A 22,980-nucleotide genomic window follows, 5' to 3' on the forward strand; every position below is an offset into this window, starting at 1 on the left:
TGACTGGGTGGAAATCGGTCTGCACTCAAATGTCATCTTCTTTAAATGGGTATGAAAAAAAACCCTACTGATTGTCACTGCCTCAGAGGTTAACATTCAGGCACATGCTATTTGATGAAACATCAGAAAGCACTTATCCGAATAATACGCTCATGTGAGTGCAACATAATACTCATGACAGTATATAACTCCGATCCTTGTCATCTAAACTCTTAAATAGCATTGGCATAGTCACTGAAGCATCCAAGAGATTTGGGGTTAACCCATTCCCCGCAAGTGAAGCAAGTTCCCTATTTTGACTTGAAAAAAAAAACAAAAAGCTAAAAAATGTTTAATAAAATGGAAACAAATATTTTAAAAAACCATATGTACTGTAACTGGTTTTATCCTGCTAGCATTGCTGTTTTCTGTTCTTATTACCTTCCAAACATTAATAAGAGATTATATATACAGTATGTATACTGAACAGAAATATACAGGAAATGCAACACTTTTGTTTTCGCTCCCATTTTTCATGAGCTGAACTTAAAGATCTAAGACTTTTTCTATGTTCAGTGATTGTTCATGTTTAAGGCCCCTTTCACACGTCAGTGATTCTGGTACGTTTGTGCTTTTTTTTAAAACGTACCAGAATCACTGACATACGCAGACCCATTATAATGAATGGGTCTGCTCACACGTCAGTGATTTTTCACTGCACGTGTCTCCATGCGGCGTACCCGCGTGTCCGTGATTGCCGCACGGAGACATGTCCATTTTTTTCTGGCATCACTGATGTCCCACGGACCATGCAGTGGTGTAGTCCGTGAAACACGTGCCAGAAAAAAACGTGCTTTTAAAATAAAAATCATTTTTACTCACCCGGCTCCAGCGATGTCCTCTGCAGCCCGTGCAGCTTGTTGCTTCTGAGTCGGCTCATTACTGTCGCGCATATTCATGATGCACGACACAGCCGACCCGGAAGCAGCTGCTGCGGGGGTCACCGCCGGCCGGATGCTGCACCGCGGGAGCGATCAGCACCATGGAGAGCGGGAGCGCGCACAGGTGAGTTAATCTCTAAGTGCAATCACGGGCCACGGAGAACGGAGCCCGGATTGCACTTAGACAACCCACGTGTGCCGTGATTCACGGCACACGGAGGGACATGTGCGCGTTTTACATGCCAGTGAAAACGTCAGTGTTTTTCACTGACGTGTGAAATGGGCCTGAAGATGAGCGAACCTGTGGAAGTTTGGTTCAGTGGGTTCAAACGGACTTTAGATTAAGTTCAGCATGGGACCCAAGCTTGACCTGAACTCCAATGGAAGTCACTAATTGGGCAGTTCAGGTCCCCGCCCACATGCAGCTAGCAATAAACAGATCCCTTCCATGGGCGGGCGGGGTTATTCCTTTTTTTTGGGGGGTTGCACATTACATCCAAGCATGCTGTTGTTAACCCCAGTGCCTGCCATTCAAAAACTGGGCTGATGACCAAGCATATCCGAGCACAGCAATGCTCGTGCGAGTGGTTTTCATACATAAAGTACCTGAATGCTGTTTTTTTGTTAAGACTGTGTTCGGTACAAACACTGAACACCGAACCTCAGGTTTGCTCATCTTTATTGATAGTAATTTAGAGTTCCAGGTTGCAAAAATAGCGGATTCTCGTTTTGTTCACCTCTCTCTGCACTATTTGGTACGCTGGAAGGGTTATGGTCCGGAAGAAAGGATGTGTGGGTACCAGCATTGGAAATGAATGCCAACAGGTTCACCAACATTCCTTCCAGGGGTCTCATCAGAACAACCTGGTCCTAAGGTTCTGGAGGCGCCACGTAGAAGGGAGGGTACTGTCATGAATGTGTCACAGCCTGCTGTGATCTCGAGATGATCTGAGATCAGAAGGTCACAGCGTATTGTTGATCTCACATCCGATTTAGTGCCCGCTCCTTGTTTACCCTGAGTTAGAGTGTATTTGATTCCATCTGGTGCTAAAGGGGTTAAGGTTAATTTCTATCTTGCAGTGATCAAACAGGTAGTTGTAACCTCAACTGCAGCCACCCCCTTCTGTTAAAAACAACCTCTCCTCACTCCTTCTTATGCTGGCTGTAGCTCATACCTATGCTGTCAACTTTGAAGAAGCCAGTCTTTTCTTTTGTTAGGCAATCTTGGAGGTGAAGATGCTGTATGTGGAGGTGCTGAGATAGAGTGGTTACACGTGGTCTGTGGTAAAGAGGCCAAGGTACTGCCAAATTCTCAAAATGCCTTTGGAGACAGCCTATGGTAGAGAAATGAACAATCAATTCACTGGCAATAGCTCTGGTGCACATTCCTGCAGTCAGCATGCCAATTGCATGCGGCCTCAAAACTTGCAACATCTGAAGCATTGTGCTGTGTGATAAAACTACACATTTTACAGTGACCTTTTATTGTGGCCAGAATAAGGCACACCTGTGCAATAGTCATGCTGTCTGTTTATGGCACTACTGTGATGTGGATGAATTATCTCAGCAAAGGAGAAGTGCTCACTAACACTGATTTAAACAAAGATGTGAACAAAACTTGACAAAGGGCTGCTTCTCACTTGCGAGTTTCTCGCAGTAGAGCAATGCGAGAAAAACTCGCATTGGAATCGGACATATGTTAGTCAATGATTCAGCTCGCATTTGCGATTTTTTTTCTCGGTCCAAATCGGACTGAGAAAAAAATCGCAGCATGCTGCTTTTTTGCGAGTTTCTACTGCGAGTCTCTCCAATGCAAGTCTATGGGAGCGTGTAAATAATCGGATGTCACGAGACGGCACTCACACCATCCTAGTGACATCCGATTTTCTAAATACATTTCTCGCATGTTTCCTAAAACACTGGAAACGAGTGATGTCTCACAATGTCTGTCAATCACTATTCTCTGTCAGTCGGTCTCTCCCTCTCGGTCTCTATTCTCTCTCTGTCGGTCCGTCACTATCTCTGTCCCTCTCTCACAGTCTGACTGTCATTTTCCCCTCCTCTCTCATACTCACCGTTCCCCGATCCTCGGCGCGGCGCTGAACGGCATTCACACTGCTCCGGCGGCTTTTACTATTTTCAAAATGCCGGCCGCTCATTAATCAATCTCATATTCCCTGCTTTACCCACCCACCGGCACCTATGATTGGTTGCAGTGAGACACGCCCCCACGCTGAGTGACAGGTGTCTCACTGCACCCAATCACAGCAGCTGGTGGGCGTGTCTATACTGTGCAGTGAAATAAATAATTAAATAATTTTAAAAAACGGCGTGCGGTCCCCCCAATTTTAATACCAGCCAGATAAAGCCATACGGCTGAAGGCTGGTATTCTCAGGATGGGGAGCTCCACGTTATGGGGAGCCCCCCAGCCTAACAATATCAGTCAGCAGCCACCCAGAATTGCCGCATACATTAGATGCAACAGTTCTCGGACTGTACCCGGCTCTTCCCGATTTGCCCTGGTGCGTTGGCAAATCAGGGTAATAAGGAGTTAATGGCAGCCCATAGCTGCCACTAATTCCTAGATTAATCATGTCAGGCGTCTCCACGAGATACCTTCCATGATTAATCTGTAAGTTACAGTAAATAAACACACACACACCTGAAAAAATCATTTATTAGAAATAAAAAACACTAACAAATTCCCTGGTTCACCAATTTAATAAGGCCCAAAAAGCCCTCCATGTCTGGCGTAATCCAGGATGGTCCAGCGTCGCTTCCAGCTCTGCTGCATGAAGGTGACCGGAGCTGCAGAAGACACCGCCGCTCCTGTCAGATCCACGCAGCAACTGAGGTGAGTAGCGCGATCAGCTGAGCTGTCACTGAGGTTACCTGGCGGCTGCTGACTGATATTGTTAGGCTGGGGGGCTCCCCATAACGTGCAGCTCCCCATCCTGAGAATACCAACCTTCAGCTTTATCTGGCTGGTATTAAAATTTTGGGGGACTGCACGCCGTTTTTTTTAATTGTTTAATTATTTATTTCACTGCACAGTATAGACACGCCCACCGGCTGCTGTGATTGGGTGCAGTGAGACACCTGTCACTCAGCGTGGGGGCGTGTCTCACTGCAACCAATCATAGGTGCCGGTGGGTGGGTAAAGCAGGGAATACGAGATTGATTAATGAGCGGCCGGCTTTTTCAAAAGAGGAAAAGCCGCCGGAGCAGTGTGAACGCCGTGCAACGCCGCGCCGGGGATTGGGGATCGGTGAGTATGAGAGAGGGCTGCTAACTTCAGTCACTCAGGGGATTAGCGGTCACCGGTAAGCCCTTCACAGGTGACCGCTAATCAGGACGCGGCACAGACAGAGCCGCAGCATGACAATGAAGTCGAGTGAAGTTCACCCGAGTTCATTCTGATCGTGCGGCTCTGTCTGTGTCTGCTGTCATCTGCCATTCAGCTCTGCTACATGGCTGTCTGTGTCTGCTGTCAGCGGCCATGTAGCTGAGCTGAATGGCAGATAACATAGTAAAAAATACACATTACACACGCATTACACACGCTAGTAAAATCATTAATTTATTCAGAAAAAGCATCACACTTGCGTTGCACTCGGACCTGATGTGAACTAAAATCAGCCGAGTTTTTTTCAGCCCAGTCGGACCGATTTTACTCGCATAGATGTGTTTCCAGCCAAAAAGGCCTTTTGTATACAAAGAATAAGTCCTAGATCTTTCAGTTCAGTTCATGAAAAATAGGAGCAAATACAAAACAGTTGCATTTATATTTTTGTTCAGTATATATACCCCAAAGTAGTACCATGAACTATAACTTGTCCTGCAAATATTGTAGCGCCCTGGAAAACCAGGTAGTTGTACATATAGGCCCCCGCAGAACACCAATCCCACACAGGGTTAAAACAGCCGACCTGAAACCCTAGTCACCCCCCTCAGGGAAGGACAGACACACCAGTGGGCGGGACCAGTCGGTTGGAAACGCCCACCTAGGGGTCTGGAGAGCCCGGGGCGGGAAAACAGTCAGAGTAGATTGAGTTCAAATTGAAGTTGGAGTGGAGGTCCCAAGCTGACAGGTGCTAGGGTCGGAGCCCTGACACCTTGGCTAGGTGGCAGACGGTAGCCAGAGTCTGCAGGAGATGGGAAGATGGCTAGGTGGATCCGAGGTGGACCGGGACAGGGTTGGAGCCCGCCGGTACCGACACCGGAGAACCGACCCGGAAACCGTGTGCACAGAGAGGGTACTTGGACCCTGAAGCCAGGACCGGCACTGACGGCCTAGCTAATTAACCAATTGAGGGCAGGATTTTAGGTCCTGTCCCAACCTAAGTCTCAAAAAGTAGACAACCACCCACCGAGAGGGATAGGGCTACCGCCAGGACCCGTAGATCCGAAGGGTCAGCGTCAGATGGGCACGGCTCCCAACCATAGGACCGAGAGCAGACTCCCATGTTTCAAACAGGGCAGTCTTACTTACAAAACACTGAGTGCAGAGGAGAGAGACTTTGACTACCACATCGGATGAGGGATTAGATACACCCGTCTGCGGCAGCTGGCCACCATCACCTTGGTTTACCACAAGACTTGTGTGCTTTATTTGACCGTGAGTAACATCCCCGGCCTGGCCGGGTGCGCCGGCCCCTGCAACCACCCTCCTTGGCATAGAGACACTGGGCCCCGGGACATCCATCCCTAACCACGGAGGGGTTAACATCCAGCTGCCAGACCATCACCCCGGGAGTTCCACGACTGCAGCGGTGGTGCTACATATCACCACACACCGTGGGTGGCATCACAGACATTTTTCAAACAACCCCGTATAAATACGTCCCCCTTCATTCGGAATGTCCACGCAACCCCCCGGGTCCGGAAAACCCCTCGAGCCGTACCGTAGATCCGGATCCGAGCAGCACTGGCTGCTGGCACAGGGGCGGCACACCCCGAAACTTGGCGTCACAAACAGGATTCTTACCCATTCACTTACCCGGTGAAAGTGCGCTCTGCTGTGGACTGTCAGCGGTGCTCCGCTGCAAAATTTTTGAAAACCGCCATCTTTGCCGCCATTTTTGGACGCGAAAAACAACAGCCCAGCGTCTCCTTTCCCCGAGAAAAGGGCGCGAAGCTGAAGCCCCGCCCCCTGGGAACAAGGCCGGAAGGTAAACCCTGAGGCCGAAATCGAAACTAGCAAGACGCATAAAAGGTCTGCTCCCGAAAAAAACAGGGGGGCGGGCGAGAATAGCGGCATGTGAGCCGAGGAAATAAGAGGCAGGGACACCAGGACTCTGCCATCTTCCCTTCCTGGACACCATGCTGAGAGGAGGTCTGACCCGTCCGGCAACCCGAAGATGGAGGAGTTTGCCCCCGGGACTGCCGACTGGGTGGAGGCCCAGACCAAACGAATGTGCCGAAAAATCCAGGCCCAGGCCAACTTCTTGCTGAAGAGATGGACGGCCGAGATGCAGGAACTGGCCACAACAGTCCGGGCCCGTGAAGTGGAGGTGACCTCGGAGGAGTGGGTAAGTGACCCACGCCCCTATGTCCCACCGGGACCGGCCCAACAGGCTGAGGGGCTCGGTCTGCCCCGTCCGCCACGCCACCTCCCTCGCTGCCCGTACCTGTAGCTGGCGCCCTGCTCGGTGTGCCTGCAAGGACCCGGCGGCGGAGTCCTCTGGCAACGAGCATGCCACCGCTCCGGCACCCATAGCAGCCCCGCGAAAGACGAAAGCCCGGAAGACGTCCCCTCCGGCCCCGAGCCCGGCCGCACCAGAGATGACATCACTCCCGTTCCCGGAGATGGCAGTGCACATGATGACGTAGGCCCCGGCAATCCACCCGGCTGCAGAGAGGCAACGCCCGACCGGAAGTCAGCAAGGACGCCGGCCGCCTCCCAGTACCTGTTCCCGGCTGAGGCGCAGCTGGGATGCACCTGCAGGGTGGCAGAGCAGGCCGCGGACCGACGGAGCCCTCTTCCACTTCACGTGAGCCTGGTTGTAGCCAGCAGTGAGGGCGTCCGGATGGTCAAAGACCCTGAGCAGGAGGGAGCAGAGTGCGGAACCCATACTCCGTACTGGGAGCGGCAGCGGCAACAGCTGAAGACGGAGATCGTGGCCCGGGAGAAGCGAAAGGCCGAAGTCCTACACAGGACATACCGGGAGAAGGATAACCTCCGGCAAGCAACTTTCCGGGTGCGGGGCCCGATGTTCCAAGGACAGGTCCGGCACTTCAACCCCCAAAAGGGATGGGGCTTTATATATGAACCAGGCCTGAAGGCCGAGATTTTTGTGTCCCGGAGGGACGTGGCCTCTCATTTGCCTACGGGACACCCAGATCGTGACCTGGAACCAGGAGAGCTGGTCTCCTACACCCGACTTTGTGGAGAGAGGGGGTGGTTTGCCCTCGACGTGAAGAAGTGGGGAAAGAGGGATGAAGAAGTGTGCCTCCACCCCCCTCCGCCATCTTCAAGCAAGGAAGATTGTTAAGGTATCGGTTCCCGGCTACCCCAGTTAAAGTTGACCCCCATTACAGTTACCATTTGTAAATATGGACCACGACTTTGGCCTGGAAAGCCAACCCAAAAACTTTTGGGCCTTGTAAGTAACCTTAGGCTACCCTTCTTGTCCCGCGGCAGCCACTGGAGAGGCTGATTGGAGGAAGGGGCTGTGGTAGAGTCGGCCGAGGCCCAGTCACTACCAAAACCGGTGACAACCCTCCAGGCCAGGGGTCTCCGGACTTGGGAACCCGTGACAAGGACTGCTGGGTAAGGAACTTTTTACCCTGCCTGTGTGGGCACCACCCGGACCCATTCCTGGACTGGGGAAAAGGGGTGTCACCCAGTTCTTAGGGGTGGCATCAGGGTCAGGTTTGTTTGGGTAGGAGCAACAAGAAGGTGGCCCGGTCCGTCCCGTTCCGTTTAAATGTGCAACGTTTAAGAAATGTGCCTCCCGTAAGGGAAGAAATTGTTCACTGTTATTATACTTGTATTTATGCCTTATTATCTTTTTCCAGTTCCGGTTATAATAAATGGTGGTGGTCGGACAGCCCACGGACGGTCTGTATTCAACCAAAGGGGAAAGTAGCGCCCTGGAAAACCAGGTAGTTGTACATATACACACCAGTGGGCGGGACCAGGCAGTCGGGAATGCCCACCTAGGGGTCTGGAGAGCCCGGGGCGGGAAAACAGTCAGAGTGGATTGAGTTCGAGTTGAAGTTTGAATGGAGGTCCCAAGCTGACAGGTGTTAGGGTCGTAGCCCTGACACCTTGGCTAGGTGGCAGACAGTAGTCAGAGTCTGCAGGAGATGGGAAGACGGCTAGGTCGATCCAAGGTGGACCGGGACAGGGTTGGAGTCTGCCGGTACCGACACCGGAGAACCAACCTGGAAACATCCAGCTGCCAGACCATCACCCCGGGAGTTCCACGACTGCAGTGGTGGTGCTACATATCACCACACACCGTGGGTGGCGTCACTGACATTTTGCAAACAACCCCGTATAAATACATTCCCCTTTATTCGGAGTGTCCACGCGACCCCCCCGGGTCCGGAGAACCCCTCGAGCCATAGCATAGATCCGAGCAGCACTGGCTGCTGGCACGGGGGCGGCACAATATCATGCCCGCACACAGCTCAGTCAGAACAGCGTAAACATAAAAAAACACAGATTGGTATGGTGATAATCTTATTGGACTGCAGAAAAAAAATATCATAATATATGCACTGCATAGAAAAGGGTGTGGAAAAAATTCTGAATTGCTGTATCCCAACCCTGCCCGCTACAAACATAAACAATTAAAGGTAAGCCCTCATATTGCTATGTCAATTAAAAAAACACTGTTCTCAGAAGGTAGGAATAAATAAAAATGAAAAATATATCGCTGTGGCATAAAAGTAAATACAGGCTGCAATAGTAAAGCAGGCTTTACATGCTACGATTTTCTAGCAATTGCTAGCAATATCGTACGCAAAAGCACCCACCCCCGTCGTGCATGCAATATCGTGTGATCGCTGCCGCAGCGAACATTATTGCTACGGCAGCGTCACACGCACTTACCTGGTCGTCGTCGTCGCTGTGACTGCCTAACAATCCCTCCCTCAAGGGGGAGGTGCGTTCGGCGTCACCGCGACGTCACTAAGCGGCCGGCCACCCACCTCCTTCCTTCCTCATTGCGGGCAGGATGCAGATAAGGTGAGGTTCCTCGCTCTTGCGGTGTCACACATAGCGATGTGTGCTGCTGGAGGAACGAGGAACAACATCTATAAACAACCATTAACAATTTTTTGTTTTAGGAAGACCTCTCCATGGTGAACGATTTTCACCACTTTGGAGGACGTTTAGGGTCGCTGGTAAGTGTTACACGCTGCAATACCGTTAATGACGCGGGATGTGCGTCACTAACGACGTGACCCCGACAATAAAACATTAACGATATCGTAGCGTGTAAAGCCCCCTTAAGGGTTTAATTCTGCCTGCATTTTTACTTCTAGCACAATCTGATTTGATATTTTAGCTTTATCATATGCAGAATGGAATTTAATTATGCAATACAAGCTACAGTTCAGGGTTAGGTACCAAAGAATGTTGGCATTTCATATTTTCAAAAGGTAGAATATTCTAGAACATATTTAGTTTAGCAAATACCTAAGTTTTAGTCTTGGCTTAGCTCGTTATTATTGTTAGTGAAGTGTTTTTCGCCCTAAAAAGGGTTCTCTATTTGTGATTTTTCTGCACAGCGTACTGTTATATAGTAAAGGAAAACCACTGTCAAACCATACTCCTAATATAGTTCTAAGGAAGTCTTTATTTTTACGTATTTGACTAATTTTCAAGTATATTCAAACCCACAATGTGTCCTTCATTTATTCCTTTGAATTTCACCCTACTCATGGCACATTTTTGGGCATATTGGGGTAAACAGTACACAACAAATTTTTTATACTGTGCCAAGCCGTTTACATCAATAACCATGTGTGTAAAGACAGAGGAACCAATCTGTCATAGATATTATGCCAGAATTATCATATAAAATCCATTGAGAAGCTTCAAAATTTTGGTGCAACTTAAGGCTGCGCTAAAATTTGACAACTTTTTACATTCTCACACCGTTTTTGCAAGTTCCGACAACGTGGGTGGAGCCGTGTAGGGACAAGTGTGTAATGACCATTGCTTGTCAAATTCATGTCAAGCGACATTTGCTATTCCACAGATCTTACTCCAGCAGGACCAGGACTAGAGTAAAATTTGTGGCAAGGTGCATATGGAGGCTTTTGCCATTCAATAGATGCTCCTGATTCATTAAGAGGCGTATACCTACAAATCCATCCCACTCCCTCATCTTCCAGTTCTTGCATTTTGCATGTCATCTTTTCCTTCAATAAGATCCCTATATTTCCTACTTATATGTCTTTTATATGAGTTTATCCATTTTCTTTCAGAATTTGAGTGAATTGTGTAGCATTAAAGAAAGACCTTAAATTAAAAATACCCATTCCTTGTATATAACACTTCACATACACAACATTTCTAAACTTCTTAAAGCTCTTTTTTTCTTTCATAGAAATGGTCTCATAAGCAGGGGCATAACGATAGCGTTCACAGACGACGCAACTGTATACAGGGTACAGGGGGCCCACTAACCCAATCCCTGCTTCAGCTGGATGTGCGTCCGAGGGCACAAATCCAGCGGAAATGCATTGCAGCATAGAGATCCGTTTGGTCCCTGCGCTGCAATGCAAGCTAATGCAAGCTACTGGCAAAACAGTGGCCGGCAGCTGAAGTCAGAGTGCACATTACTGGGGGTGTATGACAGAGACGTCGATGTCAGCTACCAGCCACTGGGCACTGGCTACAGAGGACCCTGCTCAGCATAGGACCAGAGGGAGGTGAATAGAATATTTTTTTTGTTTTCACTATGTTTATGCATTAGAGACAGAACAGGGACTGTATATACCAGAAAGAGGCCCAGGATAAAGACATATATACCAGGATGCCAACCAGACCATACATAGCAGGATGAGCCCGGGATAAGGACATATATCCTGTACCAGGATGGGTCCAGGATGGGCCACATATATACCAGGATGTGCCCAGGATGAGGACATACATACCAAGATGGGGGACAGATATACCAGGAGTGGCCCAGGATGAGGACATATGTACCATGATGAACCCATGATGAGGACCATATATATCAGGATGGGACCCAGTATGAAGACATTTATACCAGGATGGGCCCAGGATGAGGGGCATACATACCAAGATGGGAGAGAGTTTATACTAGGATGGGGTCAAATATATTAAAATGGGGCCCAGGATGAGGACATTTTTACTAGAATGGGGCACATATATACCAGGATAGGGGACATACATACCAGGATGGGACCCAGGATGGGGACAGATATACCAGGATGTGATCCAGGATGGGTACATATAAACCAGGATGGAGGACATACATACCAGAATGGAACCATTATAATGACATATATACCAAGATGAGGCCCAGGATGAGGACATACATACCAGAATGGGCACATGATGAGGGGCACATATATACCAGGATGGAGCCATATATACCAGAATAGGGACATATATGCCAGGATGGGCCCAGGATTAGGAGATATATATCAGGATGGGCCCAGAATGAGAACGATATATACCAGTATGGGGCCCAATTTAAAACATTATCCAGCACCAAGTCCAAATACGTTGACAGGATGGGGCCCAGTATGAGGACGTACATACCAGGATGGGCTCAGGATAAGGACCATATATATATACCAGGATGAGGCTCAGAATGAGCACATACATATCAGGATGGGCCCCAGATGGGAACATATATATCATAATGGGGCCCTGGATAAGGACATACAGTGCCTTGTGAAAGCCCAAGGTTAGCAATGGGTTAGGGTCTATCAGACCACCCCATTGCTAATAGTGTAAGTAAAAATAAACAGAAAACAGAGAAAAATTCTTTATTTAAAAAAAAAAAAATTGCTCTTTTTCCAAAACACCCCTGCAGGTTTGACCTAATCCACACCACGACATGCCATGATGATCCCGGCTCTGCTACATCCTGAGGTCACAGTGCGTGGTCACATTAGAAAATGTGACCAATTACTTTGCCATCTGGAACACACTGACAGAGCCGCAGCTGTGAGCAGTGACATCAGTGAGTTCACCTGAGGTCACAGCTGGCAGTTCCCACAGTTCATCAACTGTGCCCCCAGGTAACTTCAATGAACTAGGTGAACTCACCTCAGGTGAAGTCAATGCCGGATTACCGTTTTAGGCTATGTGGGCACATTGAGCATTTGGTTGCAAAAAATCTGCATCTCCTGGCAGAAGAATACACCAAAATCGCGATGGGTTTTGACTCATTTTTTACTTGTTTTTCTGCCAGGAGATGCAGATTAGGTGCAGAAATTTTTGCAACAAAATACTCAATGTGGGCACATAGCCGAAGCTGATAATCCAGCGTTCTGTTCAGTGATTTCACCAGAGGTGACTTCACTGAGTTCAATGAGTTCTCCTCAGGTGAGTTCACCTGAGGTCACAGCTGGGGTACCGTGGGAACCCTAGCTGTAACCCCAGGTTAACTCATTGAACTCAATGCTAGATTACTGAAATAGAGTATGTGCATATTTCAGTATTGGTTCAAGACATTTCTGCACCAAATTTGCATCTCCTGGCAGGAAAACGCACCAAAAGCGCGTCAAAACTGCATTGCGTTTTTGGTGCATTTTTCTGTCAGGAGATGCAGATTTGATACAGATTTCTGCAACGTATTTCTGTATCAAATCTACATCTCTTGTCAGAATAACACATCAAAACTGCATCGAAATTTTGGTGCATTTTTCTGCCAGGAGATGCAGATTTTCTGCAACCAAATATGCAACATACGCACATAGCATAAGCCAATAATCCGGCATTGAGTTCATTAAGTTACCTCAGATGAGTTCATAGAGTTTCCTGAAGTAAGTTTATTGAGTTCTCTAATTTCATTGAGTTCACCTGAGGTCCCAGCTGGGGTACCGTAGGTGAACTCACTGATGTCACTGCTCACAGCTGCGGCTCCACCAGTGTGTCATAGACACCGCAGTGATAAGACATGTTTTCTAATATGAACGAGCACTGTGACCTCAGAGGTAGCAGAGCTAAGGTCGTCCTAGTACATCGTGACAGTAATTATGTTGGACCTGCAGGGGTGTTTTGAGGTTAATACAATGGAGAAAGTGGGTGTTTTTTTTGTTTTGCTTTTTAAAATATATTTTTTTTCTTTATTTTGTGTTTATTTCTTTTTACATAGACATTAGTAACAGGAGGGATCTAATAGACCCCTCCCTATTACTCACCTCGGGCTTGATGACAGCTGTTTTTTTTTTGCAAATCACAGCTGTCAATAACTCCTTACATTACCTAGATTGCCACCCCACCAGGGCAATTGGGATGAGACAGGATTGGTACATTTAATGGATGTGCCAACTCTGGGACAGCGGCAGCCTGCTATTTTAAGGCTGGGGAGGGCCCAATAACCATGGGCTTCCCCAGCTTGAGAATACCAGCCCCTAACTGTCTGTTTATCTTGGCTAGGTATCAAAATTGGGGTGACTGTACAACATTTTTTAAATTATTAATTGAAATAATTAAAAAAAAAAGCTGCATGGGTTCCCTTGTATTTTAATACACACCCCAGATAACATACACAGCTCGGGGATGAAGCCTCCAACTGTCTGCTTTATCTGCGCTGGGTTTCAAAATACACGGCGACCCTATGCCATTTTTTCCAATTATTTAATTATTTTAACACTCCACTTTGGAACCCAGACAGCTAGTGTGAGGGCAACCAATCAGTAACGCTGACACGGCAGTAGTCTGACTGCAACCAATCACCGATGCTATCACAGAGGGTGGGCAAGGAAAGGAGTAAATATTCATGAGGTCCAACGGACCTAGAAACAGTGTGACAGCCACGCGGAAACTCGGTAAATTTAATTTTCCTGCTTTAATCCCCATTTTGCTTCCTTTTGCAGCCCCCTAAGCCCTTATTAACACCATTTTATTACACTTAACTTCAGGTCCCTTAGACTTATATGGGGTTCAGTGTCCGGGGTCAAGTTCGGTTAAAGTCTAATCCTGAACAGGACTTTTTTTAAAAGTCCGGCCAGACCCGCCAAACCCGAACATCTGCAGGTTCGCCCATCTGTACTCTTTACCATAAAATTCACAAGTCCATTCTGGTTTGAGCATTTATTTATTTCCTTATAACATTGATCTCATCTTTCTAGTTTATTTTCATTGTGATCCACTGGTATTATGTAGTAACTTATTATTATCTTTATTATTACAATATACCAATTGACCTTGGTGTTCTGTGACTACACCCCTGTACATACTTCATTGTTTCTAGCCTTTTCTTAGCTTATAAGAAGTCTGGTTTATATCCCTTTATATATTATTATATGGAGATATGTTTATGTGCTAAAAACTTGTTCCAGTTTTTCTTTGCCTTTGAAATGTATTTAATACTTGCATCTTCACTGTATTTTTTCAATAAAAACTTTGCACTTGCTTTATATGCAGGCTGTTCCTTTGTTATATTATAATTTGTTGGTAATTTGTTTATTTTTGAGTTAGTGGTGCTATAAACTTATTTCTCCTTTCCCATATTACGGTACATTTTTTTGTTTGCTATTTTGGTAGTGTCGATCCATACAACCTTCCATTTTACTGTCCCCTTCTTCTCCTTTGGATCTAAATGCTGATTTGAACCAATTTTTTTTGCCAACTAAGAACTGGTCATTCAAATGCTTTAAATATTTCCAATACTTCTTAAATTCCAATGTTTTAGGTCGCTTTACATTGTATCCATTAAAATGTATTTCTGGGGTTCATCTTTACTTCAACATTTACTGGCAGTGGAGGAGTCAGAAAGCTGAGGAGACCCTTCAGTCTGCTGCTTAAAAAGGTAGGGCTGCTCTTCGGCCATGGTTAGTGGCCTGTTTAAGATTCCTATGAGCATTGTGTGAAACCATAATATTTTATTTTTCTGAAATGTTTGGTAATGTTTTTTGCCATGCCATCATTGCTAGAGAAGGTGAAATTGAAGGCTGTGTTGAACTATTGCAAAATAAATATATCCAAGATTTTAGAGGTGCAGACGCACATGTCAAGCATCATCTGTTTTTGGTGTCCAAGAAAAGTTTGTTGAGTTGAGTTCTTTAGTTTGGCCTAATCCAATATATTATAATCCTTTCTAACTAATTGGATATTCCAAAAAAGAGTAGTGATCAGTATATTAAGCTCTTCTTTTTGCTACTTCACATGGACCTATTTAATGAGACCCATTACTGTGTCTGGCATGTCTAGACGGTGAGTAAGTAGATACGTAATCAGGATTACGTATCAGGATGCCCTGCCCATTTCTCCATCTCAACAGATCATAAATGAGATATGCAGTGTCATTAAGAGAGAAGGAATAATTTATTGCCAAATTCCTTTTTCTTTAACAATCATTAAAGAGGTTGGCCACTATTTCTACATTGATGTCCTATCCTTAGGATAGGTCATCAATGTCTGATCGTCCGGGGTTCGACACCCGGCAGCCCCATTAATCAGTTGTTCCCGGCAACCGCCAGCCAGAAATGATCAGTTCCGGAGCTACCCCATGAAATCATAGCAGCTGTGGTCGGACCCTGCAAATCCGCCTCCCATTCAAGTCAATAGAAGGCGGATGTGAAGTTCCCGGCCGCGGTCTCTATCAGAAGCTGAGGCAGCTTCGGAAAAGCGCATTTCTGGCTTTCTGCTGCCTCCACCGGCATGGAGCACAGCTGATTGGTGGTGGTGCAGGGTGTCGGATCCCAGTCGTTTAGACATTGATGACTTATCCTAAGGATAAGCCATCAATGTAAAAGAAGTGGATAAATTCTTGACATATTATGGACATGCTGCATGTTTACTAAGTGACAAAGTGACATAAAATAACATTAGCGAAACCTTTGCAACTGCATAGGGATCAAAAGGTAAGTGAGCTCCTTCCACCTCCAAAGCAGCTTCTGTCACAGATAGAGCATTACACCACACAGGGACCATATGCTGTTTTTGCACAGGGATCATCTTAAGTCTGAATACTGAATCGAGACACAGTCAATGTGTATAAATCAGGAAATCACCTAATTCTTTGCTGTTACTAAAAGAAGTTAACAGGTTAAGTATATCCACCGGGTTAAAAAATGTGTTTTCATTAACTAGATCATAAACCAGAGTTAATGTTCCTACAATCAACAATGACAGTGATTGAACATTTACCACATATACAGAAAAGAATGTACTGAAATTATAAAAATGGAAAACCTGCATGAAATAATGAAAACTGTTAAACAGACATAAAAACCGAAGCTATCCAGACAAGAGTGAGTAGAGATACAATGCGGACTGTGCAGCATAATGGCTGCTTTCACCAGTGGAGTTGTGACGTATTTTATCAGGTAAGAGGGAGGCGCATTTATAGCTAGGTAGAATTTCCATTAGCATTTCATTATGTAAATATCAATCAGAATATGTCCTGGGCAAAGGACAGAGGGAGCGTCTCCAGCAATAAGCTCGGGTCATAGGTTGTCCTTGTAACAGTGCTTGAGAATTGACTCACCATAGCTGGATTAGCTAAACTACCGATTCAGTCCACATACAGCGATAGATGGATTTCTGACTAAAGGAAGTGGATCTCAGGACCAGCTCAGGAGGAACTCAGGTAAATAGTGTGAACATTTGTTGTGCTAGCAGTGCTATATGGAATCTATCAAATAATTTGGTTAATGCTAAAGGCAACACATTATGTGTTTGATCCTTTCTTACAATTTACCTATAACTATCTTTTCTCCTTAAACTGCAAAGTTTGTTTTTAAAATATTTGTTAACCGAGTTGAAACACAATATGAAGCTCCTAGGTGATTTGTAGTACTATGCTCCTCATATGGAGCAAGGGATCTTTTGAGAATTTTTCAACTCCAGGACTTGGGTACGCCTGCGTACAACTGCTGATTTTGCATTCCCTATAGTTATGTCCATAGTACTGATAAAAATGAAGATTGCATGTTTTTTAGGGTTTGACTAGAAATGAGCAGATGTTTAGAAATTTTAATTTGCTGGCTTCTCAGAATCTTCCTCAAAACCTCAATTTGCGGTGAATAAATCTGCAGAAATCTCAAAATTAGAAAGCATGTAATTTCTACATAAATAAATATGAGGAAGAGGCGATAAAGAGAGAGAACCTTGCTGAGCATAAGAGGTTACACTTAACAAGCAAGAAAGAGAGAGATGACCTCACTGACCATAAGAGAGAGAGGACCTAGCAGACTATAAGAGCTCACACTCTACAGAAAAGAGTGAGGACCTAGCAGACCATAAGAGCTCATGTACCGCCCCGCGCTCGGCCACATCCGAGCCGCTCGGATCCGGGCTCGTTTCTGGTGGGTGGCTCGAGCTCCTCCCGGACCCAGGGGGGTCACGTTGCTCTGACAGGGGAATGCTGGCGCTATGTGAGGGGTGGTGTTCGGTGGAGAGGTCCACGGCCAGGGCCGCGGTTGTTTGGGGATTAAGTTCGTGACGCCACCCACGGGTTGTGGTGAATGAATGGACACCACCGCTGTCGTTGACTAGGCTCCCGGGGATGGTGTTGCGCAGCTTGGTGTTGACCCCTCCGTGGGTAGGGGGATGATGGTCCCGGGGGCCCGAGGAAGGTGCTGAAGGCGGGGGAATGGATGCGTGCTGGCGTGTCGGTATGGTGCGGCACGGTGCGCGGCCCAAAGGCACTGTTGTACTCACTATTACAGACACGTTGGAGTCTCTGGTAAACCAAACAAGACGGTGGATGGTGCCCGCAGCCGGCTGCGCTTTTCCCCTTTTCAGGTTGGTGGTTTCCGCCTTTCTCCTGCACCTCACATTTGGTAGAAATGATGACTCCTATGCCTGAGCAACGGTAGTCCGCTCCCCAGCCTTGTGTGTGCCGGTAGAGCCCATTTGCCCGCAGACACTGGCTTGTGGGATCTCGATGCCTGGGTGGTAGCTTTCTATCCCTATGGTTGGGCTGTTGTCTTCAGTCGGGTCGTAGGTGGGAAAGGACCTAAAGTCCAGTCCTCAATCAGTGGATTTGACTCGGTCCAGTAGTTTCTGGGCCTCGTACTGGGTCTGAGTACCCCTCCTGGTGCTCCGGTTTCCAATCGGTTCCCCGGTTCGGTACCGGCGGGCCACTACCCGGTCCCGGTCCCTTACGGTTTCACCGGCTGTAATCCCAGCTCCTGCAGACGGCCACCACCGTCTGCCTCCTTGCCACGGTACCAGGGCTACGACCCCGGCACCGGTCAGTGTTGACGCTGCAGACCTGACACTTCAGGCCTGCTGCACTTGAACTTGACTCCACTCCGAACTGACCAAACTCAACTCTCCCACTGTTTCCTGTCTCAGGCTCTCCGGACTCCTAGGCGGGCGTGGCCCCCCTTGGTGTGACCATTGAACACTGAGAGAGGTGACAAGGGTTTTGTAGGTTGGCTGCTGTCACCTTATTAAGGGGGGGAGGTGTTTGTGTAAGGGCCTACCTGTGACTTCCTGGCTTGTCCAGGGTGTCACACTCACACTATACAGAAGAGAGTGAGGACCTAGCGGACCATAAGAGCTCACACTATACAGAAGAGAGAGAGAACCTAGCTGACCAGAAGAGCTTACAAAATACAGAATGGAATTACCCAGTGATTCTGGAGATTCAAAATGGATCTACCGAACAAATTGTGCCTTACTGGGAACCATTGATCTGTGATGACCCCGTTACTGAGCACTACTGAACAAGATATGATAATCCGCTAGATGTCATAGCTGCAGGGCATTATGGGAAAGCCAGCAAGGCCACACAAAAATAGCCCCTCACTGATGCCTCTCAGAAGTGTGGGAAATGGTGCTGGCCAAATTTTTGTATTTGTATTTGTTTTTGCAAACTGCGAATTGAATCTCAAAGTGATTGAATTCATGTGAGGCTTTGAATTTCAGGAAATTCTAAGTTGATTCTCTGTGGATCAATTTGCTCATCTCTAGGTTTCCACAAAAGTATCATTTATCACCTATCCTTATTGCTGAGGGAGACAATATAGTACAACACCATACTCTGCTATGTACAGTATATTACAAGAGTGAGTACACTCCTCACATTTGTGTAAATATTTTATTAATTTATTCATGTGACAACACTGAAGATATGACACTTGGATAAAATGTAAAATAGTCAGTGTACAGCTTGTATAACAGTGTAAATTTGGCGTGCTCTCTAAATAACTTCACACAGCCATTAATGTCTAAACCGCTGCCAACAAAAGGAAGTAGACTCCTAAGTGAAAAGGACAAAATTTTCCCAAAGTGTCAATATTTTGTGTGGCCATCTTTATTTTCAAGCACTGCCTTAACTCTCTTGGGCATTGTGTTCATTAGAACTTCACAGGTTGCCACTAGGTCCTCTTCCACTTCTCCATGACAACATCACGGAGATGGTGGATGTTAGAGACCTTGTGCTCCTCCACCTCCTGTTTGAGGATGAACCATTTTTAGGAGTGAAAGGCTCATATACAGTCACAGCCAAAGTGTTGGCATCCTTGAAAATGTTCAAGAAAATGAAGTATTTCTCCCAGAAAATTATTGCAATTACACATGTTTTGTAATACACGATTGCTTCATTTGTTTGTATTGGAATACCACAAAAAAATGAGGAAAAAATAGCAAATTGGACATAATATAAAAAAACCTCCAAAAATTGGCTGGACAAATATGTTGGCACCCTCAACTTAATATTTGGTTGCACACACTTTGGAATAAATATCTGCAATCAATCGCTTCCTATAACAAGCTTCTTACACCTCTGGAATTTTGGACAACTATTCTTTTCCCAACTGCTCCAGGTCTCTCATATTTGAAGGCGCCTTCTCCAAGCAGCAATTTCAAGATTTCTCCACAGTTATTCAATGGTATTTAGATCTAGACTCATTGCTGACCACTTCAGAACTCTCCAGCTCTTTGTTTCCAACCATTTCTGGGTACTTCTCGAAGTATGTTTGGGGTCTTTGTCCTGTTGAAAGACCCATGACCTAGGACACAAATCAAGTTTTCTGACACTGGGCACTTCATTATGACCCTAAATCCTTTGGTAATCCTCAAATATTATGGTGCCTTGCACACAGTAAAGGACCCCAGTGCCAGAGACAGCAAAACAACCCCAAAATATCTTTGAACTCCACCATATTTGTCTGTAGCTACTGTGTTCTTTTATTTGTAGGCCTTATTTCATATTATATATCATATTCCATATATCATTCCATGTTTTGTAAACAGTAGAATGATGAAATATACCAAAAATCTCTGTCTTGGTCTTATCTATTCACAAGACACTCTATCAGAAGGATTTTGGCTTACTCACATACATTTCAGCAAACTGCAGTCTAGCTATTTTTATGTCTGTGTGTCCTCTTTGGTCTCAAGTCAAACCATTTCATTTAATTTCATTCAAATATCTACAAATAATTTGCTCTTACACTAAGCCTGCAAGACAGCTTAAATTTCTTTGAAACTTAATTTGTGCTGCGTATCTGTACCGCCCCGCGGGCTCGGCTGTGACCGCCGAGCTGCTCGGATCCGTGCTCGTATGGTGGGTGGCTCGAGCTCCTCACGGACCCGGGGGTCACGTCGCTCTGCAAGGGAGTTGGCGCTACACGCGGGGACTTTGGTGGGGAGTTCCACGGCCGGGGGTCGCGATGGTTTGGAAGGGATGTAAGTTCGTGACGCCACCCACGGGTTTTGGTGAATGGATGGACACCACCGCTGCCGTTAACTAGGCCTCCCGGGGACGGTGTTGCGCAGCTTGGTGTTGACCCCTCCGTGGGTAGGGGAGTGATGGTCCCGGGGGCCCGAGAGAGGTGCTGAGACGTGGGGACAGGTGCGTGCTGGATGCTGGTGTGGTGTGGCGCGATCCGGAGGCACTGGTGTACTCACTATGACACAATACACTGGAGTCTCTGGTAAACCAAACGGGATGATGAATGGGGCCCGCAGCCGGCTGCAGCTTCTCCCTGAACAGGTTGGTGGTTTCCGTCTTTCTCCTGCACCTCTTTGTGTGAATGTTTGACTCCTATGCCTAAGCAACGGTAGTCCGCTCCCCGGCTTGCTGGATGTCGGAAGAGCCCTGTTTGCCTGCAGACGCTGGCCCCTTGGGTCTCTATGCCTTGGCGGTGGCTTTAACCTGTATGGTTGGGCTGTTGTCTTCTAACGGGTCTTGTGTGGGAAAGGTCCTTAAGTCCTGACCTCAATCAGTTGATTTGACTCGGCCCTGTTGGTTCGGGGCTTTGTACTGGGTCTGAGTACCCCTCCCGGTGCTCCAGTTTCCAATTGGTTCCCCGGTTCGGTACCGGCGGGCCACCGCCTGACCCCGGTCCCTACGGTTCCACCGGCTGTAATCCCAGCTCCTGCAGGCAGCCACCAACGTCTGCCTCCATGCCAGAGGTGACTGGGCTCCGACCCAGCCACCTGAGTAGACTATTGGCAGGCCTGGTCACCAGTCTGCCCTTGAACTCGACCTCTCCCCTTCACTGTCAAGACTACTCTCTAGAACTACTCTGTCGAACTGGTGTCCTTTTCCCGCCTCCAGTCCTGTGAACTCCTCGGTGGGTGGAGCCAACTGCCTGGCTCCGCCCCCTGGTGTGGACATCAAACCTGGAGGGTGGTGACAAGGTTTTGAAGTTTAAAACAACAGCTTTAGAATGCACAGCCAAGGAATTCAGATAATGACCATGAAATGGGGGTGCACACTTCAAGCAAAACACATTTTGGACAGGAGAAACAAGAAGCTTGACCATAAAGGCACTCACTCCACAAGGTATATAAAGGGTTAAAAAACAATTTTATTTGTGTACAAAATATTAAAACCAACAATAGCAAACATGATAAAGTGCACAAAGTGTGATAAAGCACCAAAGACAACAAGCAATACCCAGTTGGTCTTCCTATAAAATTATTTATAATGAATTTTCCATAAGGTTAACAGGGATTGGATCTATATGAAAACATTTTTTTTTTTTTTAATATCAAGCCGTTTATTTCATATCAAAAAGCACTGGAATTCAAACAATACAGTACAGACTTAATAACCTAATCATCAGAGGATACTATAGTACACTGATACTAGTACCTATAAGTCCTTGACTGGACCCCAGTTTGAGGCAGCAAAAAAAAAAAAAAATCCTGACCCAGTAGTCAAAAGATCCAGATCCACTGATCTAAATATACACAATCCCTGTAATGATAAATACTTAACTGATAATAAGGAAGACCTGGCCCAATGCGTGTCGCTTAGAGCAGCTTCATCAGGGGCAAGGAGTTGTATTTATCATTACAGGGATTGTGTATATTTAGATCAGTGGATCTGGATCTTTTGACTACTGGGTCAGGATTTTTTTTTTTTTGCTGCCTCAAACTGGGGTCCAGTCAAGGACTTATAGGTACTAGTATCAGTGTACTATATTATCCTCTGATGATTAGGTTATTAAGTCTGTACTGTATTGTTTGAATTCCAGTGCTTTTTGATATGAAGTAAACGGCTTGATATTAAAAAAAAAAATTTTCATATAGATCCAATCCCTGTGAACCTTATGGAAAATTCATTATAAATAATTTTATAGGAAGACCAACTGGGTATTGCTTGTTGTCTTTGGTGCTTTATCACACTTTGTGCACTTTATCATGTTTGTTATTGTTGGTTTTAATATTTTGTACACAAATAAAATTGTTTTTTAACCCTTTATATACCTTGTGTAGTGAGTGCCTTTATGGTCAAGCTTCTTGTTTCTCCTGTCCAAAAGGTTTTGAAGTTTGGCTGCTGTCACCTTTTTAAGGAGGGGGGTGTGTGTGCATGGGACTACCTGGGACGACCTGACTAGTCCAGAGCATCACATATCCACCATCCGGACTATCCTGCGTTGCAACCTTTCATTCATTTTTCTCTACCTTCCACATTCAGGGAGATTAGC

The 22,980-nt window shown here is 46.3% G+C and overlaps 1 protein-coding gene across 2 annotated transcripts in view; it reads left to right on the plus strand.

Moving 5' to 3' along the window:
• Positions 1 to 16,268: 16,268 nt before the first annotated feature.
• EPS8L3 (EPS8 signaling adaptor L3) overlaps positions 16,269 to 22,980 on the plus strand; it is a 310,884-nt gene continuing 304,172 nt past the window's right edge. The window contains exon 1 of one of the 2 annotated variants that reach the window (XM_075333719.1): positions 16,269 to 16,413. The gene's annotated coding sequence lies outside the window, so the exon portion shown is untranslated. Of the gene's footprint in view, positions 16,414 to 16,516; positions 16,677 to 22,980 lie in introns of those variants that run through there. The other variant, XM_075333718.1, reaches the window with a different exon arrangement.

This window comes from Anomaloglossus baeobatrachus, chromosome 2 (genome assembly GCF_048569485.1).
Source record: "Anomaloglossus baeobatrachus isolate aAnoBae1 chromosome 2, aAnoBae1.hap1, whole genome shotgun sequence".
Taxonomy (NCBI): Eukaryota; Metazoa; Chordata; class Amphibia; order Anura; family Aromobatidae; genus Anomaloglossus; species Anomaloglossus baeobatrachus.